This window comes from Oryza glaberrima, chromosome 4, assembly GCF_000147395.1.
Source record: "Oryza glaberrima chromosome 4, OglaRS2, whole genome shotgun sequence".
NCBI lineage: Eukaryota > Viridiplantae > Streptophyta > Magnoliopsida > Poales > Poaceae > Oryza > Oryza glaberrima.
The window spans coordinates 4,133,051-4,146,530 of record NC_068329.1 but is presented as its reverse complement, the minus strand read 5'-3'; positions in this window follow the sequence as shown (position 1 = coordinate 4,146,530).

Here is a 13,480-nt window from a genome sequence, read left to right as displayed (position 1 = left end):
CAACGCTGGGAAAAGATTAATGATTACTAGTGATTAAGTATCTTAATTAATTACTAATAATGCTAATTAAAGAAATAATAATAATTAATTAATTGCTAAGGACGCTAATTAGCCTATTAATTGCGCTAGTTCGGATGCGAAGTCATGTCTCGCGCACTCGTCACGTGAGGTTGAGCGGTCTCGCGCCCTCGCTCTGCGAGACAGTTGCGAGTCTCGCATCTCCTGGCATCGTCCTGCGACAACGGTATACTTATGCAAATTTTTTATAAACATGTATATTCATGTAAAACCAGTAAAAAAAGATATATTTTTAAATTTTTTCCCACTTATGACTTCCTCTGTTTACTCACTCTATAAATAAAGTAAAATTTTGTTCTAAAAAGAGATTCTTGGTGGTAGAGTGATCTACTAGTCCTGAATGAATATAATTAATCTCTTCTCATCGTTTCTTTTTCTCGTTTTCTGTACGTATTAATAAACGATAAGTAGTTTTTATTCATTTGCATAATATATTTATATTAGCTAAAACACTTATAGTTATTTAGAGATGGATGAAGTAACTTTCGAAGAATGACTGCTGCCGGCTGAAAAAAAATCGGACGGTCCTTTCTACTCAGACGTCTCTCTCAACTCTACGCATTCTGCACATGTCCTGATTAGTGATTGAATATCATGCACTTTCTCACTCCAAAGAAAGCACATGATGCATGAAGAGAGTATCCCAACCAAATCCGACTAGATTACGCCCCTACAGGAGGAAGAACAAGATAATGACAACCTACCAATTTATGATGTGCATAGATGACATGTGGTCAGCCATTTAGTCAAGATGGACCAAAGCCACTTTTGGAAAGGTGAGTAGGCTGAGATGAAGGGCGCGTTTTAAGAACGAGCATAATAATAAGGTGTTGTAAACAGGCTGCACTAGTTGCCACATCACATTTATGTTTACAGAGGAGAGAGGAGATGAGAGAAGAAACTATGTAGGTATTAGTAATGAAGTATATATCTACAACAAACTATACAATAGGCTGTTATATTAGCTATAGATGATGTTTTAATTTTTGGAGCTAGTAGTTGGCTATATTATTAAAATTGCTCTAAAGAGCTAACCGCCAAAGAAATAAGCATACAAAACGAAACTTTTCATAGGAAGTGCACCAAAATAAAATAAACTTTCAACTGTCAAATGAGATATTATCATGATATTCACATTGTCGGGAGATTCGTACACATGTTACATATACAGCCATCATGAAAGGTCGAGGCATACTAACAGCCCCATCTCGGCATATTTACAAACCAAAAGCGATCTGTGAATAAAATTTTTATATACGTGTTCTCAGCAATCTAACAATAAATGATGAAAAGTAAACTTCGATGAGAAAACCTCAAAATAAATTTTAACTGAGAAGTATAAGCATAAGCGAAAAGATGAGGTCCTAATATAAAAAGTTACAAAACATATCATGTATAGCAAATAATACTACCTGTATTAACAGGATCCAAACTTACACACTTCTTCCAGAATTGTTTTCTGAAATTTAATATTTCCTTCTCCTCAATTCATAACGGTATAGCCTTTTTTTACCTTACCCAACAGAATAATAATGTGCTAAGTTGACAAGTACTGTTTCTCTGTACAAAGCAGGACTATCATCCACTACTTCACAAACGATTTTCCTGGACAGCGACCTGTCAGGGTTATGGATACAACCTACCTAATAGTAGTTGACTAAATCTCGGCAGGACCCACTACATACCATGTCATATACGGAAGCAACCTTCAGATATAGGAGGAGTTTCGGATAAGAAAAGACAACCAGAGTTCTACATGGAGACGAAAAAGGATTACTCGAATTGTATACATATTAGTTTCCCTAGTTCTATTTGTACAAGGGGACACCTATGGGTATAAATACAAGCCCCCCTAGGAGGAGAGGGGGGAGGATCAACACCCAACACAATCGACATAGAAGCCACAACATAGAAGCCTACATACACCAAGACACGCCGCCGGATATCGACTTCAGGGATAAGCACGGCAAGTACCCTATGGTGTCTCCGGATACTGTCAGGAGAGACGAAAGCGCTATCTCTGATCTCGCCGGGCACGGATTCGAGGAGGAAGGCTACCCTGTTGTCGACTACGAGTCAGATCGTCAGACCGCCATGTCGACAACAGTTAGATAGGCTACCCCAAATATTGTACTGGTGTGATTATCATGAATAAAAGCAATACCGGCTTCGGCCAACAGGATGTAGGGTTATTACCTGACAAGTCAGGGGTCTGAACCTGTATAAAAATCCCTGTCTCCATCTCTTTTACCTCAGTCTCGCGTATATCCTAGTACCAACGATCCCCATGCCATGCAAATACCGTAGTCGAGACATCAAACGTCGACAGTGACGCGCAAGGTAGGGGGATTTTGGTGCTTCGGGATTTCGACGAGAAGGGTTTAAGAGATGGATTCTCCAACAACAAGCTACTCGACGACTTCGGCCGTGAGAGATCTAACCCGACCGGAGTATATCTTCCGACAAGATCGAGACTAATCGCCGCCACGGAGAACCATGATGTCGGCGGCAGCCTGATCCGTCGACGTGTGCGACATCAACTGGTGCGAGGCATCGACGGGCCGAGTCCAAGTCGAACCCGACACCGATCCCTACCAACCAAGCAAGCGCGTCGAGGAGCTAAAAATCTACCGCTGGATTAGTACTACAGTGTTCTAACTAGAACACGATTTCTAATCAGTCGACAGCCCGACGTCACTATGCATGTCCCTGTACCGGGCCAACACCCATGTGCGCACGTGCATGCATATTGGCCGTACAGAGCTCTTATATGTGTTTCCATGACACATACTCCATGTCTCCCATGTCTCCCAAGGTAATTAGTAAGATTAATTTTTAAATTGATCTACTAATTTCGTAGATATATCTGGCATATATCTACAAAGGTACGTAATATCTTATATGCAATTTATCGTACCTATTCAGATCATACAGCATTGTTAGATCATTAGTTTATTATGTCTACCTAGAGCATGTTTTTTATACAATATCTACTGTGCAAGTGTCCCCGATGTTAAATCGACTACGGTTTAACGCTGGGGCTCGCTCTGTTTTCTGCTGTATAAATCATGCTTGTTTACGGTCTATATAATACCTGATATTTACATCTGCTCGTTATATCGTGATAATGCTAGAAGATCCATGCAGTTTTTTTTTGAGTACATACTCGATATTATCTGCTATATATTTTGTCTTCTAGAAAATATTTTTCAGGAACAATTGAGCACTCGAGTAGGTTGTGGTCAAGTACACCGCATTATCGAGAACGATCTCGACAAATGCAGAGTCGTCGCGCCCAACCTACCAAGAAGATCGACGACCTATCTTATAGCACCGGCCGTGGCTGGACTATTTGAGAAAAGGTTGTTAACGGATAATTCCTCGTGAATGTTGTCGGTTTGATCACCCGACATGATTGCGAACGGACATCCGGATATGCTACAAGTTGGGTGTGTGAGTCATGCTGGCCACATGAGATACGCACATAATAAACCAACTCTAGCACTTTCATTGGTGTTCGAGAGATAATTCTACTCGCTCGCTGGTCCTCGAACCAGTACGTAGCAATCTCTCGCACCGCAACTTCCATTGGTGTTCGAGATATAACTCTACACGTTCGCTGGTCCTCGAACCAGTGCGTAGCAATCTCTCGCACCGCAATCTCCATTGGTGTTCGAGAGATAATTCTACTCGCTCGCTGGTTCTTGAACCAGTACGTAGCAATCTCTCGCACCGCAACCTTCATTGGTGTTCGAGAGATAATTCTACTCGCTCGCTGGTCCTCGAACCAGTGCGTACCAATCTCTCGCACCGCAACCTCCATTGGTGTTCGAGAGATAACTCTACACGTTCGCTGGTTCTCGAACCAGTACGTAGCAACCTCTCGCACCGCAAACTTCCATTGGTGTTAGAGAGATAATTATACTCGCTTGCTGGTTATCGAACCAGTACGTAGCAATATCTTGCACCGCAACCTCCATTGGTGTTCGAGAGATGATTCTACTCGCTCGCTGGTCCTCGAACCAGTACGTAGCAATCTCTCGCACCGCAACTTCCATTGGTGTTCGAGAGATAATTCTACTCGCTCGCTGGTTCTCGAACTAGTAAAACGTAGCAATCTCTCGCACTTTAACTTCAGATGGTCGAGGTACGACTACAACAATAATGCAGCGGTCCTCTGTAACGGCCCGCCTTCCCCCAGGCCGGGCCCACTTACATCTGATAGCTTTCATAGGTCATAGACTGCCCTCACAGATCAACACATGTCTTTTCTGCACACTTTGTCCTCACTCGTGTGCTCCGGGAAAAATTTCCCGGTCGGTCACCCATCCCAAATTGCTCCAGGCCAAGCACGCTTAACCTTGGAGTTCTTTGGAGATTGGCTTCCGGAAAAGAAGTTGCAACTTGTTGATATGAGTATTCTATTAATCCTATTAAGCCCTAGGCCGGGATGTTACACCCTCACCCCCTTAAGAGATCGACGCCCCCGTCGATCAACCCTAGGCCAGGAACGTCCTCTCTTGGCCACGTCCATGTGTCCAGTGCCAGCGCATGTGCCATGCTGTGTAACCACTCCCAGTCTACACCAGCCATGCGCACCATGCCTGCGCAACTGTGACACACGCGCCCGTGAAACCGCGAGAGTCGGCTCTGATACCATTTGTAACGGCCCGCCTTCCCCCAGGCCGGGCCCACTTACATCTGATAGCTTTCATAGGTCATAGACTGCCCTCACAGACCAACACATGTCTTTTCTGCACACTTTGTCCTCACTCGTGTGCTCCGGGAAAAATTTCCCGGTCGGTCACCCATCCCAAATTGCTCCAGGCCAAGCACGCTTAACCTTGGAGTTCTTTGGAGATTGGCTTCCGGAAAAGAAGTTGCAACTTGTTGATATGAGTATTCTATTAATCCTATTAAGCCCTAGGCCGGGATGTTACATCCTCGCACCATGACTTCAGATGGTTGAGGAACAGCTACGACTAGTCTTCGACCGGCAACGTAGCGGTCGTCGTACCACGACTCCAAATGATCGAGAGACACCTACTCACTGGTTCTCAACCAGTTAATCGTAGTGATCTCTCGTACATTTACTTCTAGTGGTCGAGTTACGACTACTACCTGGTTCTCGACTAGCGGTGTAGTGTTTCTCCCACTACTTCCACTTTAAGTGGTCGAGTTACGACTACTACCTGGTCCTCGACCAGAGGTGTAGCGATTCTCCCACTACCTCTACCTCAACAAAGTTGATATCAGGTGTACAATATCGCCAAGTGTTTTACCCAGAGATCCCTTACCACAAAAGACACCTAGCGTTGAAACCTATCCTAATGTCCCTTTACGCCGTCTTGACAAAGCCTTTGAGGAACCTAAGGGAACTTCGGCTGGGGACGCCCAGAGCGGATAAGGCTTTGTCGGATCCTTCAGAGACGAAAGACCATGTAAGATCTGGTCGTGTAAGAGTTCTCGCCGTGCGTATTAACCAAGCCGTGTAATCGGAAATGGATTTTCCAATTTCACGGCTGGGGGCTAGGATCAGTGCTTGTTCAACTAAGGCAGGTCAAAGGTCTAAGAGCCTTATCATCCGAGAACTATTCTCCGACGACAAGGCTGGGGGCTAGGGAGAGTGTATAACTCAACAAACTGACTGGTCGAAGTCGGTAAAAGAGTAGACGCTCATATACAAAACACTGGTTTGTAAACCTAATTCATTTTCAGTTTTCCATACATTCTATAACATATTACCCTTTGAGCACTTGCTCGGGGGCTATTTCTATCTAATATTCTTTTCTGAGTATTGATTTCAGGAAAATTCTATTCGACATTATCGAAGACTCCATGTCTCTATGGTTCTACACCAAGATCGACTAAGGCGAGTACGACAAATGTTGACAAGGCTCCGTCGCAGACTCTACACCTACTCGATTACTCGAGAACGGTTGATGGATCTCGACAAGGAATACGGAATGAAGAGATGGTGTGCCCGTCGAAATAAAATTTCTTGACTTCAATCCAAATTCTCGATTACAGCAAGACGGGGAGATTTAGTCGTATGCTCTGTACTTTCTTGGTTGACGTCGGAGATTGACTCAGATAAACCCTTTAGGTGTCCGCACGAGGCTGATAAAGGAAGTCTAACGTTATCTCTGAACTCACCGAGAACGGTCACGTGCGCTCGATAACAGTTCCTCCAAGGTCTGCGGTTGAGAATATGAACTCGTTCATTTGCATTGAAGTCGGGGGCTACTGTCAGGGTTATGGATACCACATTCCTAATAGTAGTTGACTAAATCTCGGCAGGACCCACTACATACCATGTCCTATACGAAAGCAACCTTCGGATATAGGAGGAGTTCCGGATAAGGAAAGACAACCAGAGTTCTACATGGAGACGACAAGGACTACTCGGATTGTATCCATATTGGTTTCCCTAGTTCTACTTGGACAAGGGGACACCTATGAGTATAAATACAAGCCCCCCTAGGAGGAGAGGGGGGGAGGATCAACACCCAATACAATCGACATAGAAGCCACAACATAGAAGCCTACATACGCCAAGACACGCCACCGGATATCGACTTCAAGGATAAGCACAGCTAGTACCCTACGGTGTCTCCGGATACTGTCAGGAGAGACGAAAGCGCTATCTCTGATCTCGCCGGGCACAGATTCGAGGAGGAAGGCTACCCTGTTGTCGACTACGAGTCAGATCGTCAGGCCGCCATGTCGACAACTGTTAGATAGGCTACCCTAAATATTGTACTGGTGTGATTATCATGAATAAGAGCAATACCGGTTTCGGCCAACAGATGTAGGGTTATTACCTGACAATTCAAGGGCCCGAACCTGTATAAAAATCCCTGTCTCCATCTCTTTTACCTCAGTCTCGCATATATCCTAGTACCAAGGATCCCCATGCCATGCAAATACCGTAGTCGAGACATCAAACGTCGACACGACCCTTTTAGATTGCGTGCGGGCGGTAACTCGGTCCGCACAGGAAAATCGGCTTATTTTCACGTGCGGTCCATTTAAGAGGACTGCACGAGAAAATCGATTTTTCTGTGCGGTCCTCTTCAATGGACCGCACGCGAAAATGTGTCGATTTTCCCACGCGTACCTATTAAGAGAGCCGCACGGGAAAATAGTTTTCCTCCTACCCACTTTAAAAATTTCCCTTTTTCTCTCCTCTCCCCTATCCGCACGGCTAAGTCCCCTCACTCACGCGCGCTCTCTCTCACGCCTCAGTCCTCTCTCTCATGCTTCGTCTCCTCTCCTCACTCCTTACTCCTCCCTCCTCTCCTCCTCACTCCTCTCTCCTCTCTCCTCGGCGGCCCACGGCGATGGCGGTGGGTGACACGGAGGCCTGTGAGAGGCGGGCGGCGTAGAGGCCGGGAGCGGCGGCGCCGACGGGAGGCCGGCGGGAGGCGGGCGCTGACGACGATGAGGCGGGCGGGAGGCTAGCGGCGACAGTGACGGCGGCACGCAGCGGCCTCCTCCACGCGGCAGCGGTGGAGGCGCAGGATCTGGTGGGCGGCGGTCGTCCCCGCACGGACCTGGCAGCGACGGCTGTCCCCGCACAGATACGGTGGCCAGCCTCCCTCCCCCCGCGCGGGATCCGGCTTCCCTCCCCTCCCCTTCCTACCCTCCCTAGTTCCGGCAGAGGGGAGGGGCGTCGATGGTGGGCGGCGCTGACGGGGGGTGTTTGGCCAGCATCGGCAACGGGAGCGGGCGGTGGTGGTGGGCCTCGGCTAGATCAGCGGCGGTGTAACATCCTCAAATTTTAAACTAAATTTTGACTGCATCATGCTGGCTTTTGACTAGATTAATATAATTTAAAAATCTATTTGAATACTTGTTATTCTTATTTTATTGGTTCAAGTATTACTCCTTTAGAATTCTTTTAACCTACTTTAAATATTCCCGTAACCTAAACCTTAGTGAATTTGAGCAAAATCTCTCAAATTTCAAACTTTAGTTTATTTCCTTAGTTTACACTTTTAGTAGTGAGAGTTTGCTATACTTTAAACCCTGGTGAAACCCTCTCAAATTTATAGTTTAAATTCATTCTTTTCCAGGAAAAATATTCAAAATTCTCTGAAAACACTGTTCATCGCACTCAAGGTGCTCGATGAAATGCCCAGCCCAACTAGAGCAGCCCAACATCCATCCAATCTTTCACTAAGTCTAGGTTGGGTCCTTGGGGACCACAACCCACCCAAAGCCGTGGTCTTCTTTGCCTTTCCATCCCCTTTACTCGCGTTGCCCGGGCATCCGACTTTGCCGCGCGCCGAGCCGCTGCGCGTCGGCTTCAGGGCTGCTCGCGCGTGCCCGACAGCCTTGACGCGCCGCCAGCCGCACGACTCCTCTCAGACCACCGCCATCACACCAATCTTGATGAGGACGAAGCCGGGACGACCTCCGCCGCAAGTAATCGCCGCTCGACGTTGTGCACGCCCGTCCAAAGCCGCCGCCAAGTCCAATTTTTCTTCTACCTGGGGTGAATCGCGCCAATTCTTGCCGCACGGTTGGATTGAAGATATACGATGGTTTCCCCTCTCTCAATTCAAACCAATCACCACCGAGCCGGCCGTTTTAACCATCGTCGCCGCCGCGCGTCGTGCTCGGATTGGCGCCAACACGTCGCCAGCCGTTTTCACCCGCGGTCAAGTCAAGCCTTCATCGGTAAGAATTCGAACGTGGCCTCCCGCCACTCAAATTGATCTTGCCCTCCCTCTCTCAGCCCTCTGCCACCCCTGCCACACCTAATTCCCGAGTTCATCAATGGCGATAATGGCGCCCGAACTCATCCGCTTCTCCTAGCCCTATAAATAGGACCTCAGCTCCTTGTCCATCATCGATCATCACCAACCATAACCCCACAACCCCGAAGCCCTGCTTTGTCAATTCATATCATCAACCACTCTCGCCCATCGGTCGAACACCTTGTGCGCGATCGACTTTACACCCCTCCATCCACCCTCCACCCTAACCAACCCTTAGAACACCTATAGTCAACCATGTTCTAGCTTACTAAAGCCTAACCGAAGCTCCGTGTCAATTTCACCTCACCGCACTGAGCCGAGCACTGTCACTCCTGCTCTGCTCTGTTCTTCACCGCCGAGAAGTTTTTTCGGCCGTAATCCGTCGTCTCAGCCTATCTCGGTGAGTTCTTCCATTTTAACCATCTACAAACCCCCTAGATTCCATTTTCGCAATAGGTTGGCACTACCATACATCCTCCTTGGTTGCCGACGTGCACACGACTGCCGCTAATGGAGGCGCTCGTTGGCAAGTATTTTCCACACCTTGCCAAAGGTCGGCAAGCTACCTAAATCCTTCTAGGTACCTCATAGATGCTCTAGGAACCCTCTCCGAGCCATGTCTAACTCTCACCACTTCGATCACCATCTCAGCTCATCCATGGCACCGCCACCCTAGCCGCTAGGCTATCCACACATCAAATTAATCCCTCCGCCGCCACTCGCCGTCGCCGGAGAACCCTAGCTACCTTCTCTCCTCGGCTGCAACCCCTTTCTCCCTCTATCGCCGCCGAAATCACTAACCCTAGCACCGCCGGCCGTAAATGGGGAATGGCTGGAGGTTGAAGAAGAGAAGAGAGAGAGAGATAGACTGACAGGTGGGACCCGTACATAGTGCCATTTCACATTTAATTTGATTTTCAAACTTTAGAAGCCCGTATCTTTTAAAATTTGGATCCAATTCCAGTGAAACTTGAATCAATATTCTCCTAAAATCATTCTCTATCTTTTGAGACTACTTTTTCTATTTTTCTATTTTATTTTATATTTTTCCTATTTTTGGATTTTATTTGAATCCCTTTTTGAATTTAAATTTTATATGTCTAACCCTAGGCCTTGAGGATTCTTCTGACACACTAGATAATATCAGTCTATCTCCGGACATCGAGCAAGGCAAGTTACTATACACCTTTTGATCATTTAAGCCTATATTTTACAAATTATTTATTTATAGCCTTTCTGTTCAATACTCTATTTTTATGCATAATTCAACCATAGAAACTCAGACAATTTAGTATTGCTTACTCTGCTTACAATCTGGTTAAAATGTCTTACCCTTAAATTGGGACAATACGTTAGAATGGGATGATTTCTTGGTGGCTAGTACTGTCTCGATCGATATAGTTATTACCAGGTACTTATGTCAAACGAACGGGTACGACCGCAGTTTCTAGAATAGGGACAGACCTAGTCATTATGTTAATTAGCAATGTGGTACCTCTGTATCGTGGTTCTTATTTTTAAGTCCTCGAGCAGGAGGCAACTATAGCCGCGAAGGGAAAATTTTACCATTACCATGTACAGGTAAATGGTTTATGACACTTGAGTATAATTATAAGTATAATGGTAATTCTAAACCCTGATCGAGATGACGTGGTGTCATACGATCAGTTCCCCTTAAATACCTCGGGAACACCAGAACTCCTCTCACTGCTGTTAACGTCACGTTCAGAGCGCATGAGGATATAAGTTCACGGAACAGGTACCACAATTGTTAATAACCTAATACTGGGCCATGACTAAGCTAATGAATATTGGCAAGTCGTGGACTGCGGGTAAAGCGTACATCTGCTGCAGTAGAATATTCATGAAACTATTCGAATAGCCGTACTCACGGAATTGAGTACCGGGACTCATATGGTACCCTGGTTAGAAACCTAAAGTATATTTTTTACAAACTCTTGCTTTAATACTTCCATATTGTCTATTATTGCCTTTTGCAAAGAACTCTACTCTATGCCAATGCATAACATGTTTCCTTGTTAACTTGCTGAGTATTGTGAATACTCACCCTTGCTCTTATAACCCTTTTTCAGATTTGGGTCAAGAGGAGGACCCCTATGTTTATTACTATGACGACCCTGATAACTTAGAAAATCCCTAGAGGTTATACTTTCCTAGTTAGAATGTGTTAGAACTTCTGCTGTGTAATATCAGTACCTATGTTTAATTAGGTGAGTACCTATTCTTGTAAAACCCTTAGTATTGTTAACTTTAACGTATGCAATGAAGGACCAGCTGTATTATATGCATCAATATTTACTGATCCAGGGATTGATACATTAATCTTAGTCGGATCCAAGTCTTTAGTTTTGGGACCCGATAGGCGGCTGGATTAGGGTTAGGGTTTTGGTTTTGATTTTCTTTTTTTTTCGTTTCGATTTTTTATTTTCCCGTGCGAGCGGCTTAAGCGCCCGCATGCGAAAATCACGATTTTCGCAGACCCTTCGTTCCAGACGGGAGAAACAACCGCACGTGAAAATGAGTTTCGACCGCACGGAAAAATAGTTTGTGTAGTAGTGATCAGACAACAGCTATTTGAACGGACTGAACATATTTGTCGACGCTGGATTTGCTGGGAAAACACGCGATTGATACTCTTGGCCCTGAACTTTGTGCCGCTGTTTGAATGTTCCATGCTTTTGAACTAGTCATTCGAGATCATATGGACATTAGTTAAAACAGGTCTCCGATATATGTTCAGAAATGAAATGATGCGCAAGTGTTTTGCGTGTTCTCAAAAATATATGTTCAATAATGTAGGGTAAACAAGTTGGGTTTTTAATGTTGTCTCAAAACAAAATGTGTGTTTTGTGGATTCTGATGATATCTGCAAGATTCATTGTATTTTTGTGCATAGAAGAAAACCTAATCGCATTTTGGCTAAATGTTGTACCAAAAGTATCAAATTGGTGGACATAAAAGGCAATAATCAAGAAAATAAAAAGAGAAGTGAATGGGCTACTTTTATGATGTATCACCTCTCCTAAAATCAACCCTCCCAAATCACTATGAAACATGGTACAACTCTGCCAACAGAAAGCATTCAGATTTCTTGTGTGCACTCTTCCTATGTATAATAGTTATAGATTTTGTCAACTTATGTTGATCTCACCAGTATTTCAAATCAAAGCACTTCAAGTAGAACGAGAAGTATAAAAAACAACATTATTACAAACGAATCTGTAAGCGGAAGGGGCATGATTATTGAAGATTCTATGCAGCTTTACCACTTGCGCACTGAGATAGCACAAAGACGGACATATCAACCTGGCAATTCAATACAATCTAACATGAGTATGTAATAATAAGAAATAAAAAGGTTCCATTGTTTTAGTTGGGTTGATGAAGTGTACATGACCATGTTAAAAAAAAAAGGATGGGTGGCCAAAGTTACAAACACACTACTGGAAAAACCATCTTTCGTGGGTTGGCCAAAAAACCGTGACTAAAAATCATTTTTCATCCCGGTTCAAAAGCCCAGGGTACTTTTTGATAGATCATTATTAGTCCCAGTTCAATAAATGGCAGGCGGTGTCAGACCCCTCTACTATATTTAGGTCCAGTTGGTGTTACCAACTGGGACTAAAGATCTAATTTTAATCCCGGTTGTTAAACAACCGGGAAAAAAAGCCTTGAGCCGCGCACGCGTGTGCAAGTCTGGTTCTTTCTCTCCATCCTTATTTCCTTCTCCTCTCCCATCCCCCATCCTTATCTCCTTCTCTCCTCCTCTCCTCCTCCCCTTCCTTCTTCTCTCACTCCATCTCCTCCTCCCCTCTCCTTCCCTTCCTCCCCTCCCCTCTGGCGGGCGGCGTGATGGGAGGCCAGCCAGTGGCGGCCCAGGGAAGGCCGGGCGCGGGGCGGTGACCTCACCCTCCCCTCCGCCGATCCGGCCGGAGGGGAGGCGGTGGGATGGGTGGCTGGCCGACGGCGGGATGGGAGGCTGGCCGGTGGCCGGGTGGCACATGACGATGCGGATTTTGATTTGTTTGAGTTTTTCTTGATTTTTTTTGATGATTTGTGGATGTTGTTGATTTGTGAATGTATATGTGAATATGTTTGTGAATGTTTATGTGAATAAATTTCCGATGATGTGCTGTCAATGAATTTGTGGTGTTGTGAATGAATTTGTGATGATATATGTGAATGAATTTGTGATATCTGTGCTGTGAATCTAAGATCATGAAAGGAGAAAAAAAAAGAAAAAAAACCGAAGGAGGAAAAAAAAGAAAAAAACCATAGTCCCGGGACTAAAGATGGTTGTTCCCAACTGGGACTAAAGATGCATCTTTACTCCCGGGTATTTCAACCGGGATTAAAGATAGCGATCTTTTGTCCCGGAATCTTAGTCCCGCTTTGCAACCCGGGATTAAAGGGGGTTGCAAACCGGGGTTAAAGAGGTTTTCCCTAGCAGTGACATGACTAGTATATAGGGGTAAAAATGGAGCAGATTCGGATGGATAGTGGTCAGACCATATCCTAAACCATATTTTCTAAACGGATTCAGAGCGGATGCGGATGCTGCAGATTGTTTCAGATGTTGGAAATGGTGCGGACTCGGTTTAGAAACGGATTAAATT